Source organism: Bufo gargarizans, chromosome 5 (genome assembly GCF_014858855.1).
Source record: "Bufo gargarizans isolate SCDJY-AF-19 chromosome 5, ASM1485885v1, whole genome shotgun sequence".
Lineage (NCBI taxonomy): Eukaryota > Metazoa > Chordata > Amphibia > Anura > Bufonidae > Bufo > Bufo gargarizans.
Window position 1 is genome coordinate 471,516,366 of NC_058084.1, and position 16,490 is coordinate 471,532,855.

The following is a 16,490-nucleotide window of genomic DNA, read 5'->3' on the forward strand; positions in this document are numbered from 1 at the left end:
ATAGAGGAATAATTCAAAATAAACTTCCTGTAATAATTGGCAAAGCCCAAAAAACGCATCAGCGCCTTCTGATTCTCAGGAAGCTCCCACTCAAGCACAGCGCGGACCTTCTCGGGGTCCATGCGAAAACCAGAAGCGGAGAGAAGAAACCCCAGAAATTGAATTTCTGGAACCGCAAACACACATTTTTCCAGTTTCGCGTATAATTTATTCTCCCGCAGGATGAGCAAGTGAAATTCAGAGAGAAAAGGTGGTACAGTCTTAGTAGAAACCTCAGAAACAGATGTCGTGAGGCAATTCTCTCTGCAAAAGTCAATCTAACCATTTATTTGCCTCGCTTGCCAATTAATGGAGGGGTTATGTTTAGTGAGCCAGGGTATGTAATAGTGAGGGGACACGACCACCGGCTCCCTACACTAGACACGGAGGGAGTCAGGGTCACCTGGGATCCAGCAAACAGAAAATCACAAATAAAAGTACAGCACTTATCTTGTAGAAGACTGAAAAATAGGATCAGCATGCACACACACTCCAGGAAGTTGTATAAGCCGCACACTAATGCATTATGGGGAGGAATTTAAAGGGATGCAATCAGTCCGACTACATGACAGCTGAGAGAGGCTAACGAGATGAGGAACTGAAATTCAAAACAAAGATAACTCAAGGAGGAGGTTCTGAAAGGCTTCTGTCAGAGCTTCTCAGCTGTCTGGTTGTGAACGCTAGTCTCAGAGCTGCAACGAGATTTGGCCCATTATCGCACACCACCAGGCCGGGCTTGAGGCTCACCGGCAGCAACCACTCGTCTGTCTGTTGTTTTATACCCCGCCACAACTCTTTTGCGGTGTGGGGCCTGTCCCCCAAACATATGAGTTTCAGAATGGCCTGCTGACGTTTAGGTGTGTGGCTGACTGGATGAGCAGGTGGAAGAAGAGGAGGCAACAGGAGGCAAAGAATGTTGCCCTGCGATCCTTGGCGGCGGAAGGACGTGCGCCGAACAGCTCTCCGCCTGGGGCCCAGCCGCCACTACATTTACCCAGTGTGCATTTAGGGAGATATAGCGTCCTGGCCGTGCTTACTGGTCCACGTATCTGTGGTTAGGTGGACCTTGCCACAGATGGCGTTGCGCAGTGCACACTTGATTTTATCGGATACTTGGTTGTGCAGGGAAGGCACGGCTCTCTTGGAGAAGTAGTGGCGGCTGGGAACAACATACTGTGGGACAGCAAGCGACATGAGCTGTTTGAAGCTGTCTGTGTTTACCAGCCTGAATGACAGCATTTCATAGGCCAGTAGTTTAGAAATGCTGGCATTCAGGGCCAGGGATCGAGGGTGGCTAGGTGGGAATTTACGCTTTCTCTCAAATGTTTGTGAGATGGAGAGCTGAACGCTGCCGTGTGACATGGTTGAGATGCTTGGTGACGGAGGTGGTGGTGTTGGTGGTACATCCCCTGTTTGCTGGGCGGCAGGTGCCAACGTTCCTCCAGAGGCGGAGGAAGAGGCCGAGGCGGCAGCAGCAGAAGAGGCCGAGGCGGCTGCAGCAGAAGAGGTAGCAGGGGGAGCCTGAGTGAGTTCCTTGTTTTTAAGGTATTTACTCCACTGCAGTTCATGCTTTGCATGCAGGTGCCTGGTCATGCAGGTTGTGCTAAGGTTCAGAACATTAATGCCTCGCTTCAGGCTCTGATGGCACAGCATGCAAACCACTCGGGTCTTGTCGTCAGCACACTGTTTGAATAAGTGCCATGCCAGGGAACTCCTTGAAGCTGCCTTTGGGGTGCTCGGTCCCAGATGGCGGCGGTCAGTAGCAGGCGGAGTCTCTTGGCGGCGGGTGTTATGCTTTTGCCCACTGCTCCCTCTTTTGCTACGCTGTTGGCTCGGTCTCACCACTGCCTCTTCCTCCAAACTGTGAAAGTCAGTGGCACGACCTTCATTCCATGTGGGGTCTAGGACCTCATCGTCCCCTGCATTGTCTTCCACCCAGTCTTCCTCCCTGACCTCCTGTTCAGTCTGCAAACTGCAGAAAGAAGCAGCAGTTGGCACCTGTGTTTCGTCATCATCAGAGACGTGCTGAGGTGGTATTCCCATGTCCTCATCATCAGGAAACATAAGTGGTTGTGCGTCAGTGCATTCTACGTCTTCCACCGCTGGGGAAGGGCTAGGTGGATGCCCTTGGGAAACCCTGCCAGCAGAGTCTTCAAACAGCATAACAGACTGCTACATAACTTGAGGCTCAGACAGTTTCCCTGATATGCATGGGGGTGATGTGACAGACTCAAGGGCTTGGTTTTCAGGCGCCATCTGTGCGCTTTCTGCAGAAGACTGGGTGGGAGATAATGTGAACGTGCTGGATCCACTGTCGGCCACCCAATTGACTAATGCCTTTACCTGCTCAGGCCTTACCATCCTTAGAACGGCATGTGAAGTTATTGAGAATGACCCTATCCGCACCTACAATCTAATAAATATACCCTTTTATGGATAGATTTAAAGTAGGCCTGATACAGCAGAAACCACTGATTTAGGGAATTGCTAAGTTGGGAATTGTATTTCAACCCAGGACAAAAACTGTGCTTTGGCGGACACTAAATGAATTGACCAGCCTCAGCAATAAACACAGATTTAGCTGAATATAAATTTTAGGCCTAGTATTTAGGCGCTGGATGACAGGTATACGTTTACGGACAGAATTAGACTTGGAAATGCACGGTAGCGTGTGAAGTTATTGAGGATGACACTATCCGCACCTTCAATCTAATATACCCTTTTATGGATAGATTTAAACTTGGCCTGATACAGCATAAACCACTGATTTAGGGAATTGCTAAGTTGGGAATTGTATTTCAACCCAGAACAAAAATATATCCTTTGCAGACAGCAGACAGTATTACAATTGGCTGGCCACAGCTGAAACACCAGATTTAGGGTACTGCTATTTTGGCAATTGTATTTCACCCCTCAATAAAATAGCAAGCACAGCCAAGCCCCTGATGTAGGATATAGCAAAAAAAATAACCACACTATTGATGGTTAAATGGACTTGGTGGCAGCTTGTGCTGGCGCACCACAAGACACGAAATGGCCGCTGATCACCCCAGAAAAAAGTGACTGAAAAACGCTCTGGGCAGCCTAAAAACAGTGAGCAATTAAATAGCAGCAGTTCAATGATCCACAGCTGTAGATCGATCACTGAATTAAGTGTTTTTGACAGCCTAATCTCGCCCTAACAGTCGCAGCCGCAACCTCTCCCTACACTGATCAGAGCAGAGTGACGTGCGGCGCTACGTGACTCCAGCTTAAATAGGGGCTGGGTCACATGCTGCACTGGCCAATCACAGCCAAGCCAATAGTAGGCATGGCTGTGACGGCCTCTTGGGGCAAGTAGTATGACGCTTGTTGATTGGCTGCTTTGCAGCCTTTCAAAAAGCGCCAAGAAAGCGCCGAACACCGAACCCGAACCCGGACTTTTACGAAAATGTACAGTTCGGGTTCGCTCATCCCGACTCCTGACCATTGTGCACGTCTGATCTGCAACTACAGGAAACGTTTGGTTAAAGTTATTGCTGCCAAAGTAGGTTCAACCAGTTATTAAATCCAAGGGTTCACATACTTTTTCCACCTGCACTGTGAATGTTTACATGGTGTGTTCAATAAAAACATGGTAACATTTAATTATTTGTGTGTTATTAGGTTAAGCAGACTGTGATTGTCTATTGTTGTAACTTAGATGAAGATCAGATCACATTTTATGACCAATTTATGCAGAAATACATATAATTCCAAAGGGTTCACATACTTTTCCTTGCAACTGTATATGAGAGCTAGTGAAGGCGGCTGCACCCTGGACACACAGATCCAGCATCTATTACTGTAAGGGACACGTGCATGTGGGGAAAGTCTAAAACAAGGAGTAGGTTGCAATCTGAATATCAAGGGGTCTGAAAATGAATGAAGAAACAAAGATGGAGCCTGAAACTTAGTGCAACTTTTTTACTTTTTTACACAGGGTAGACGCTAAGAAATATACCCTGCACCGTCATTTTCCATGTTTGTAATAGATGTATTCAATTACCTTAGATGACTGCAGTCCTGTATACAGCAGAGGTCATATCTACCCCGAATTGAGGAATAATTTCAGATTCTGTGCTGCTTCTAGAAAGAATAAATGTGGAGTTCAGTCTAACAATAGTCCTTTATACTTGAGAGAATCAGCAGAACCCACCTCCTGAGCCACAGATGTGACCTGTGCCTGCCGAGCCGATGTGACCTGTGCCTGCCATTCTCTCTATAAATTACCTTGAAATGCAAAACAAAATAATAATACACAAGTCTAAAGAATGCAGGCAATGTATGATTCATGAGGGCAATTCAGGAAATAATGGTATGACTTCTACATTCTACATATTGTCTTATTGTCCATGACACTGTTTATCTGGGCAAAGAGAGCCCCTATCTAGATGCTGGGCTCGGCTTCAGTTCTGACTGGTACCCTCTGTTACTCATTGGTACGGATCTCCTTACAGCATTAATCGGAAGTTTTGAGAAAAGCGACTTTGGATCTAGGGTCCAAAACTCGCTTCACTCATCGCTAGTAGTGGCTCTGGCAGTCACAGTCAATCACAGTGGCTTTCTTCTTACTCTTGCTTACTAGGCCGTGTAGTGAAAGGAGGGCACATACTTTCTTCCTTCGGGGCACACCTGAAGGGTTGTCTTAACAGTATTCCCCTCACGGCAGTAAAGTCTAATTAGCTTAGGTAGCAGGGTACATTACTGACTCCAATGCTCAGCCATGTAGATTTCTAAACGTTCTTGTCTATTTCTCTCTTTCTGTAGATCATCCAGAGATATATGAATCTCTATAGATTTAGTCCAGTCCTATGTTGAATAGAGCACATGGAGTTTCTTCCTCTCCTTGTTAACATGACAAGCATTAACCAGAAAACAATTTGCAAGTACCCCCCTGCTCTCGGCTACTGCACATTTATGGCACCTCCTCTCAATACTGGACAACCTTTTCAACCAAATTAGAGTTAAGGTAAGAGTGGACTACTCTGTATGTGCTAAGGAGTTCCTGTAGGAACCATATGTACATTCCATGATGGCATGGGCCGACAGGCTTCTATGGATGATGGAGGTTGTACGAAGTTGTAGTACGGCCACATGCATGAACACATGAGGTGAAAGTGGTGCATTTTAGTGTTATTACATTAGTGAAAGTCTTGATTATACCATTGTATGGTATGAGCGGAGCATCACCAAACGCATCAGCTATAATTCGTTAATCTCCGGGTGTCACCTTCATGTCTGATTTGCGCTCGTTTACATTGATGCATTTTTCGTTGTAGAACAGAGATGTTTGGAACAAGCAAATAGAGAGCTGAGAATAAATGAGTGAGGTTAATTAAAATGACAGCCGCGACAATCAATTCCTCCACTGTTTCTTGCCAATTCAAGAGACAAACTGGTGACTGCAAATAAAGGGAGGTGTGCGATAATTAACTCATTTCACATCTAACTGGGCTGTCTGCTAATCAATGTAGTCGCTCTACGGAGAGATGGAAATCTACACCCGGCTGCTGCTGCTGCCCTTATTATGCACTGATTATTATTGATAGAGCCATACAGATGGAGATTATTTTTCACTTTTTATTCCAAAATACAGTTACTTGGTCTTCTCTGTAACCATGGATACTGCATTGTTAGTAATAATTGTCTGCAATGGTCTTACATCGGGTTTGTGAATAAAATGGAAGAGCTGCAGCAAAGAAAGAGGGGTAAGTAGGGGATATAAATACCATTCAAAAGTAGACTAGCTAACTCTGAAAAAGCCGCTCCGGACTTGGAAAATCAATGAATAAATGGAATCCAGCACTATGTCCCATAAAACGTAAATCCTTTATTGATCACATTAAAAAGTCCATAAAGTACTAGCTTAGCAGCTACGCATCTCGGAAAAATGCCTGTCGTCCTTCATCATGAAGGACAACAGGCGGTCATCCCAGATTAGTTAAATACAGATAAGTAGGCTGTCCCAATAGGGCTGGCAATCCATATAATGCTTATGTGGACTATACATGAGAGCAAATAGGATGTGTAAGTGCTAAACCTGAGCTGGTGACTTGGATTTTTCAAGAAGGTTGACAATGTCTGTAATCAGGACCATCTCAAATTAACTCCAGAGGGAGAGCTCATGCAACAGAACATGAGAAGCAGAAGAAACTTAGACCAGGTGTAGGCAGCCCTAAGAGAGCTGGCATTTAGAGGATTGATACAATGGCCTGCCAAAAGATGAGGTGGTGCTAAGTCAGAGCTGAAGACTTTAGTGATTTTCAAGAAGGTTGACAAAGTCTGTGACCATGACCTTCCCAAACTAAAAACATAAAGAGAGCCAATGGCAGCAGGATGTTGGAAGCAGAAGACCAGGTAAAGACAGACCAGCTGGATACCTCAAGAACATAGAACAAGCTGAGGAGGGTCCTATGCATGTGCTTGTGAGTTGGATCCTCCAAGATGTTTGACTAGATCTGTCACATTGACCTTCCCAAGTAAATTTTCATAGGAAAGCCTATGGTAACTATGGACCAACTAGATGCAAGCAAGTTATTGGTCCGAAAAGAGCTAGAATTCAGAAGAATGGTGAATTGGACCACCTAGGAAGAGTCAACTGCTTAGGAGGATACTTTATATGTGCCATGACCAGAAGGAAGGTTCTATACGTGTGCCAGTGAATACAAATGTCTAAGAGAATTGTAAAACTTTGACTAGAACCATCCCAAGCCAATGAAAGGTGCAGAGCTCAGGGCAGCAGAATGCTGAAAGCTGGAGTTTCCTGGACCAATTTAATATAGACAAGTGGTCAGTCCAAAAAAAAGCTGCCATTCTGATGAATGGTCAATTAAAATGCCTAGAGAGAGACAATAAGCTGAAATAGGCCCTATAGGATTGACAGGGTCTTTGACCTAGTCAGTACCATTCTGTTGGAAATAGGAAGTCTTGAAGATGAGAATGTAAAGAGGAACAAGACAGAGGAGAAAACAAGGTCATCTTCGGAGCTGAGATTGTATCTGGGCTCTTATCCAGAGACTAATGAAGAGATGCATGGAGGAGCCAGGTCGTAAGTGAGTGTTAAGACATTTACCTATGTTCATTATATAATTGGTAGCCAGTGGTGCCAACCTGTCTAATGGTCTTCTAGAAAAGAGTGAGCTTTACAACTAAGGATGTGATCAGGGCATCTCCTAACATCATATTAGTGGCAGGGGTAAGAAATAATAAGCTGGTGGGATCGAGCAGAGGCATAAGAAGGATATATTGGCAATAAAAGTGATTATTATTTTGGGCAAGGAACTGATGGAGATGGTGGAAAGATGATGAGCTTCAGATGTTATACTGAGGAGTGGGGGCCAGGAGGAGGGTTTTTTGAGCGACAATAACATATTTTAATGCCAAGGTTAGATGACACCTCCATAAAATAAATTAATGACTGCGTAATGTCTGCATTTTGAGCATCATGCTGGATGAACTTACATTGGAACCAATAAGAAGAACATGTCTATGGTCCCATGTGTAAGAAGGAATAAAATGCGGATGACCCAGAAAGCTTTCCCATGTGTGAATACTCCTCATTTCCCATCATAAAATGATGTGACATAGTATTGCTAGGATATTGTATGTCATAATATTGATTATCGGGGTTTAAATCAAAGAAGAAATCATATGTGTCAACTGCACCCCCGCACCTGCAAAAAAGCTGACATATCACTAAACTCTTACTGACCTCTGGTTCAAATATAACACACATGTACAGATCCAACAGTCTCTCTCAATTTTTCTATGTCATTCATTCCTTCAAACAGCACCTGATGTTGTCGTATCAAAGCATTGTCCCATTCACTATTCGGTGGACGAAACACTGCTGACACGCTCAGGGTCAGAGCCACTGTCAGCAGAACAACCTTCATCCTGTGGTTCCAAGACTTTCTTGCAGTGAGAAGCGTGTATCCAGTTGCGTTTTCCTTCAACCCTAGTCCTTTTCTCACATGCCTCTTTATCACCACCTAGTCTCCGGGGTGCAAGCTGTGAGTTCCTTCTACTGAGTCAGGATCTGGAAGTGAAGCAAACACCTGTTTATGCGTGTGTTCTAGCCTTTTTGTGAGGGCCCGCATGTAACTGGTCAGACTGTCATTATTCATCTGCAGCTGCTGAGGAAAGAATAACCCTAACTTAGGAAAGCTTCCCTACAGGATCTCAAATGGGAACAACCCTGTCTTCTTGTTTGGGGTGGTCCTTACTGAATACAGGGTCAGAGGTAAGTACTCTGTCCGGGGCCTCTGGATCCCCCGCATGGCCTTTTGTATTTTCAGTTTCAATGTGCCATTCAGGCGCTCAACTCGGCCGCTGCTTTGGGGATGGTAGGTCGTATGGAAAGCTTGGGTCACCCCTAATGTTTGCATAACTTCCCTCATCAACTCACCTGTGAAATGAGAACCTCTATCTGACTTGATAACCTTAGGAACACCATACCTGCACATCAGTTCACTGACCAGTTTCTTTGCTGTATTCTTGGCATTGGCTTTAGCTACTGGGAAGGCTTCCGGCCAACCTGAAAAGAGATCAACACACACAAGAACAAACTCATACACTCCTACCTTTGGTAGTTGTATGTAGTCTATCTGCAGTCTCTGAAACTGGTAAAGTGGCCTAGTGCTTGCTTGGAGTCTTTACCACTTGACCGGGGTTATTCAGTGCACAGACCATACAGCCTTGTGTGAATCCAGCAGCTACTGTAGAAAACCCTGGAGCAATCCACCCTGCATTAACCACACTTACCATGGCACCTTTTGATAGGTGAGTGGGCCCATGGGCCTCCTGAGACATAGCTAGGTACAGAGGGTGTGGTAGACAAATTTTGTCCTTGTTTTTCCATACTCCTTGGTCATCTGGCCCAGTCCCTTGTTTAGTCCATAGTTCTTTCTCTTCAGGTGGGGCCTGCTCAAACAACTTAATTAAAACATATTTAGATATAGCCACAGGCTTTAAGGCTCTTACCGGGGTGGCATCAGCACTAAGTAACCAGAGCGCAGCTTGTTTGGCTGCCTTATCAGCTCTGTCATTGCTTTTTGCCTCTGCCGTGGTACACCTCGTGTGAGCCTTGACCTTTACAAAAGCAAGTTCTTCTGGCAACAGTAAAGAGTTCATCAGTTCAAGCACAGAGTCTTTGTTTTAATGGGCTGACCTGCAGAATTCAAAAAGTCTCTAGCCCGCCATATGGGTCCATAGTCATGTGCAATACCAAAACTATACCTTGAATCCGTATAGATGTTCATCTTCTTCCCTTCGGCCAATTTACATGCCTCAGTGAGTGACTTCAGCTCTGCCTCCTGCCAGACGCGTGCGGAGGGAGTGGTTCAGCAATGGCTACCTCATGCTGTGTGAACACTGCATATCCAGTGTGGAACCGGCAATCCTCTCCCATAAACCTGCTTCCATCTACAAAAATACTCAAGATCAGGATTATCAAGAGGTGTCTCATGCACATGAGAAAATCCAGAAGTTTCTTGTTGCATCAACTGTATACAATCATGAGGATCGTTTTCAGCTAAATCAGACAAAAGGTTACCTGTGCTACCCTCCCCTATTTCTGAATGTGTGATTGGTAACAAAGTAGCAGGATTCAGAGTAGTACATCTTTTAAAATAAATATTGTCTGGCATGAGGAGTGCACATTAGAGTCTGAATTGTCTAGCCATAGAAATATGTTTTGGTTGCACCTTTGTGAGAATGCCCTGTATGTCATGAGGTGTTTGCACAACTACTAGGTAGTCTAACACTATTATTTCTGAGGCTTTTTCAATCATTGCCTGCACTGCTGCGACTGCCCTGACACAGGAGGGGGCGCCATGAGCAACAGGATCTAATCTAGCTGAGAAGTATGCCACTGGGCGCTGGCGGTCTCCATGTTTCTGAGTAAGCACAGCAGTACTGTGACCCTGCATTTCAGAACAGAACAGGTTAAATTCCTCATCATACTTTGGAATGCCTAATGCAGGGGCTGACAGGATGCAAAGTTTGAGTGTATGAAAATTATTTACAGCTTCTTCTGTAAGACAGAATGGATCAGAGGGTAAGCAATCATACAAAGGTTGCATTAACATAGAGGCATTTCTGATCCATGAGCGACAATATGACACAAGTCCTAAGAAAACACTAAGGGACTGCACCCCTCTGGGGACTTGTATTATCTCCACTGCCTCTTTCCTTTCTGGGGTCAGGTGCCAAACACCATGTGACAAGCAATGTCCCAGGAAGATTACTCTATCCTTGCAGAATTGTAATTTGTTCTTAGAGAATTTACAGCGATTTTGATAAAGAAAAATCAACAATGACCGTGAAGCTTCCTTGCAGATTTCTGGACCCTCTGCGCACAGGAGCAGATCATCCACGTACTGAAAGAGTACCAGTGATCCAGGAGGTGTCCAATTAGTGAGAACAGATTGTAAAGCCTGTGTGTACATGGTAGGTGAATTCTGTTCACCTTGGGACAAAACAGTCCTGGTGTATTAATTACCCCTAAATGTAAATGCAAATAAATACTGATATTCAGAATGTAATGGGACACTGAAAAAGGCATTTGCCAGATCAATCACCTTGAAACACACAGATGTAGATGGGACTTGTGATAACAAAGTGTGTGGATTTGGGACTATAGGGGTCTGCAAAACTGTTACTTTGTTCATTTCCCGGAGGTCATGAACCATTCTATAGATAATGGGTTGTCCCTTTACTGGCTTCTTCTTTACTGGAAACAAAGGGGTATTTGCAGGGGATACAATTTTTATTAATACCCCTGCCTGAAGAAAAGCGTCTATCTGACTAGCCACGGCCATCTCCTGTGCATGACTAAGAGGATACTGTTTAACCCGGGGAGGCTGGCAACCAGACTTAAGATGGACTAATACTAGGGTCACTGGCATCCTCCCTATATCTGTTTCAGAAGTTGCCCATAACTCCTGAGGGACTGCTTGGAGTGCCTCCAGATCTGGGGCATTATGCTGAGGTATCTGGTAAGAACACAGAAGCTAATAATGGACACAGGGTCTCTTCAGGAGTGTCAAAATCTACCCTAGTAGTACCATCAGGATAGAAGTGTATGTGCGCCCCCAGGGCTTGTAGGACATCAGTCCCTAGGAGAGGTTCGGGTAAATTCTCTTTCACCAGGAGTTGTGTAACCACTGTACTGTCTTTAATTTTTAATTTTACAGGTACAGATACACAAACGTATATGGTTTCCCTGGTGAATCCCGCTGCCGGTACATGCCAGGGGAACAATTAATGGGGTTGAAGGAAGGATTGGTCTTTTACCGTCTTGGCTGTGTCGACTAAAAAGGGTACTGCTTTCTTATTACCTATGGACACGGGTACATGCAGTTGAATCCCCACCTCCTTAGTTTTAGTGAGCAGTACCGGTATGGGGTTGCCTGTTTCCTAGCAGGTGTTCCCTTGCAAAACAGACTGGTCTGCCTGGCCACTGGTCTGTCCTGCGCTATTGTTCTGTTGCCGCCTTAGGGCATGGCAATTTATTCTGACATGTCCTGGCTTCCCACAGTTATAACACTTAAAGTCCTAAAGGACTTGGGGCCAGCTCCTTGACCTAAAAATGTTATTGTGAACCTTTTGATGTCTAATTCCAGACCTTTGGCAGCAGCAATAGGCTGGGGTAATGGTGTAACTCGCCATTCGGGTTTATATGCCTTGAACTTGGCTTTGAGGGCTGGTCTAAGTCCCTCCATGAAGGCAGAAGTTAGCAACTTTTCCCCCATTTGGCCAGCCTGATCCCACCCCATGTCAGTCCATACAGTTCTGAGTCCGGCTGAATAAGTCTCCAATCTTTTCTGTGGTCCCTCTACTATATCTTTCAGGCTCCTAGCACTCTCATTTTCCTTGTTCTGTGCCCACTCTGTTAAGAAAGTGTCGGCTAACTGATATTGGGATTCCCCTAACTTTAGTAACATAAAATCTTTTAAGTCTGCCCAAGTGGCTCTGTAGGTGGACTGAATCTGTTGCAACATCCTAGCAGTCGGCATAGGTCTTATCATGGGGTCAGGCAGTCTGGCCAAAAGTTCCAATTGGTCTTTGGGACTCCAAGGTCGATATTCAGTCAGGACATCCAGTCCCTGGAGAATCGGTGCCTGTACAACAGGCTGTCCCTCGTCTGGGGCAATTGGTCCCTGTTCTGCGGCAGGTCCATCCGCAGCAGCAGCGGAACTGCCTGTTGTTGCCTTTGGTATTGACTATGGGTCAAAACAAGATATATTCCTGCTGGTCTGATTTTGGGTGCTCCACAGACCCTACAAGTTCCTGTCCAGTGAGGGTTCTGTTTTCCAAAAAGTTCCGTCCACCAAAAAGTTCTCTTGAGCCTTTCCCACACCTCCAAATCCAAGTTTCTATGTTTCATACCTGCCTTTTGCAACACCTTATCAACATTCTTTAATCCATATTTTCCTCCCTTTTCTTCAACTAAAGTTTTTACTGTCTTGTAACCCTCTGGGACACTAAAAATATTTCCCATGGCTATTATATCCTGTTATTTTCACTATATACCAATAAAATATACAAATCCAGGCGTCTATCGTTCCTCCAGTCTATTTCCTTGAGAACATCCTCACTATTCGTTAGTGTTTTTATTATTGTAGACTGATAATTATTTCCAGGACTTACCACCCATTCATAGGGTTCCACAGATCCTGATTTCCTTCTATGGCATTAACAGTGATTCTCCACAAGATATATACCACACACTTCAAATAAATCAATATTCCTACAGCTAATCCAAATGTGTCCCAGTCAAAAGTTACCATCATCAGTCATTTTTGTCCTTACCCAAAAATCATAAGACTATTATCTCCTTAGAGTTCTTTACCAAAACTAGGCTAGCCTATAAATCAGCTTTTTAAGACTCAAACTCCACACCGATTTGGACAGACAGAACATGAGGTACAGATTTTAGTAAGATCAAGTCTCTTACCTTGCAGCTGCTTTAAGTAGATCTGTACGTCCTCTGACCGCCTGACCGTGGTTATTGGGGTGTCGAGGGAGAGCCATTTAGTCTAGCCCCATGTTGTGCGGCAAGAATTTGTTGGGGAAATTACCCCTGCGTCTATGATTATCGCGGTTCAAATCAAAGAAGAAATCATATTTGTACACATATTGAGAAAACTGATACAGTCAAGATGCTGTAAAGCAGTGATCAGAGTTTATTAGGTTACAGACAAATCTTTATATTAGAATTTTGCTGGCAGACATCCAGCGGCTGTGGGCGTTACATAACTTGAGCAAAAAAAACTGAAGGCACAGTAAAACAAAACCGCTACACAGAAACTAGACATCTTCTTATCATAAAGAGGATGTGAAACTAAACAGTAAGAATTTCCATTTCTGAGAATAGAGAAGGGGGGGGGGATGCTTCCTTGCACATGCAAAAAAGCTGACATATCACTAAACTCTTACTGACCTCTGGTTCAGATATAAAAAACATGGATTTATATCTCCTACAGTAGCCTGTGTCACATGGCCTGTTATAGGTGGGGATTGCAGTCCTATCCCTTCTCCCACTGCATGAGTGATCTCACTATGGAGGTATGTGGGAGCTTGGCTGTGAGTTATATCTTAGCACCATTCAGACCGTGTTCACACACCATAGGTAGTCTAGTGGTAGGACCCATGCCTCACTGAGATACCTTGACGGTGGTGCAAAAGGGCATAGTTGTGTTCCTGACTGGAATACATTGGCTAAAGTCTCAGTTTTTAACGTCAGCCTGAGGGGTTAGCCAGTAATGTCAGTTGCATATCATTGTGGCGCACCTTTTGCCGTGATTCATGTATTTGTATATTTTCATTCACACACTACTCCATCTTGTGTAGGATGCCTTTGTGACATCCTCCATTTTAAGCATTTTTGCTGGGGATTTCCGCTAGCAACGGATCATGTGCAGAGGAATTGCTCCCCCGGTTTAAACACGCTAAAGTGCTAGAAGCTGATAGGAACGAGACTGAATCCAGATTACCACAGCAGCAGAGATATAAAGCAAAATATTCAAGTTTACCTCTCAGTTTACCCTTAGCCTGCTGGAGCCAAGAGACAGATCAAGGATTGTTTGGATGACCAAGTTTATTGCAAGATTATTCAAGTAAAAACCGTTGAACTTTAACAAGTTTGGACTCCTGCCGACAGGACTATTTTTTCCGTAATATATAACGGAAACAAACTGAACCATTATTTGGCCCCATAGACATGTATTAGGATGGAGCAAAGCGGAATTCCTCTTAAAGGCTTCCATTTTGCATTCCGTCCTAGAATTCCATTATATTCCATTATAACTGTTATAACTGAACCTATAATGGAGTTTAATAACGCCAATGCGAATCCGCCCTTACTCCACCAATTACAACTCCTATGTTGCTACGGAACTTAACCCCAGGGAGCGACAGTATCCAGGTAGGAGCACTGCGACAGAAACTATTACGGCCATGACATACCATTCGGCATTCCTAAACACTGGGCGACGATCACCCATTGGGGGCAGCCCATTGCAGTCAGACTTCCGGGCTGACCTAAAGAAAGACCCTTTTGGCTTTTTTTTTCTATGCACAGCCTGTCTCCTGGCACAGAGCTGCAACCCAGGAGGAACAGCACTAAAATTGGGTTTCATTCCCTTCATTCTGTAAATTGCCGGGGGTTCTGGTCAACAAGCTTTTTCCCAGGAGGTGATCATGAAATGGAACTAAGAGAGGTCCAAGGAAGGGGAAAAGAAGCACAGAGCTAGAGTGAAGTGGTTTCCAAGGTGGAGGTCAAAAGATAAAATACTTGTGCAACTTATTGCAACAGTGAGTGGCCCAACCAAGGTTATTAGTAGTGATGTCCCGAACTATTCGCCGGCGAACAGTTCACGGCGAACATGGCTTGTTCGCGTTCGCCGCGGCGGGTGAACATATGCAATGTTCGGTCCGCCCCCTATACATCATCATTGAGCAAACTTTGACCCTGTACCTCACAGTCAGCAGACACATTCCAGCCAATCAGCAGCAGACCCTCCCTCCCAGACCCTCCCACCTCCTGGACAGCATCCATTTTAGATTTATTTGGAAGCTGCATTCTTAGTGAGAGGAGGGACAGTGCAGCTGCTGCTGATTCAATAGGGAAAGCGTTAGCTAGGGCAGTGTTCTGTGTCCACAGACTCATCTGCTGTAAGATCAGCGTCCTGACAGCACCCCAAAAAGTCCTTTTTAGGGCTGGTACATCAGTCAGCTTTTTCTTTTTTTATATATATATATATATATAAATATATATATATATATATATATATGTATATATATTGCAGTTGCCTGCCCGTGTGTGAGAGGCTGCAGGCTCAGTCATAGACAGCACTGTGTGCTCACCATTCATACAGGGTGTCACAGACAGTACCTTGCAGATAAAAAAAAGTCAATTATTATATTTTTTTTTTATATAATCGCAGTTGCCAGACAGTAAGAGGCTGCAGGCTCACAGACAGTACTGTGTGCACTGGCTAGGCCACCAATTTATTATTTATCTGTGATATAATCGCAGTTGCAAGCCAGTGAGTGACTGGCCCACAGACTGTACTGTGTGCAAACCATTCATACAGGGTGTCACAGACAATACCTTGCAGATAAAAAAAATTCAATTTATTATTTATCTGTGATATAATCGCAGTTGCAAGCCAGTGTCTGGCCAACAGACTGTACTGTGGCCACTGGCTAGGCCACCACTCATACCATTACAGGGTGTCACTCTCAAATCCCAATACCTTGCAAATAAAAAAATTATATTTATTATTTATCTGTGATATAATCGCAGTTGCAAGCCAGTGAGTGACTGTCTGGCCGACAGACAGTACTGTGTGCACACCATTCATACAGGGTGTCACAGACAATACCTTGCAGATAAAAAATTTTTTTTTATTATTTATCTGTGATATAATCGTAGTTGCAAGCCAGTGAGTTTCTGGCCCACAGACTGTAATGTGGCCACTGGCTAGGCCACCACTCATACCATTACAGGGTGTCACTCACAAATCCCAATACCTTGCAGATGAAAAAAATTCATTATTTATCTGTGATATAATCGCGCAAGCCAATGAGTGTCTGGCCCACAGACTGTACTGTGGCCACTGGCTAGGCCACCACTCATACCGTTACAGAGTGTCACTCACAATACCTTGCAGATAAATAAAAGTCAAATTATTTTTTCACTGTGATATAATCGCAGTTGCAAGCCAGTGTGTGTCAGGCCCACACAGACTGTACTGTGCCCACTGGCCAGGCCACCACTCATACCGTTACAGGGTGTCACTCACAATTCCTTGCAGATAAAAAAACTGTAAAATTATTTTTTCACTGTGATATAATCGCAGTTGCAAGCCAGTGTGTGTCAGGCCCACACAGACTGTACTGTGCCCACTGCCCACCACTTATAT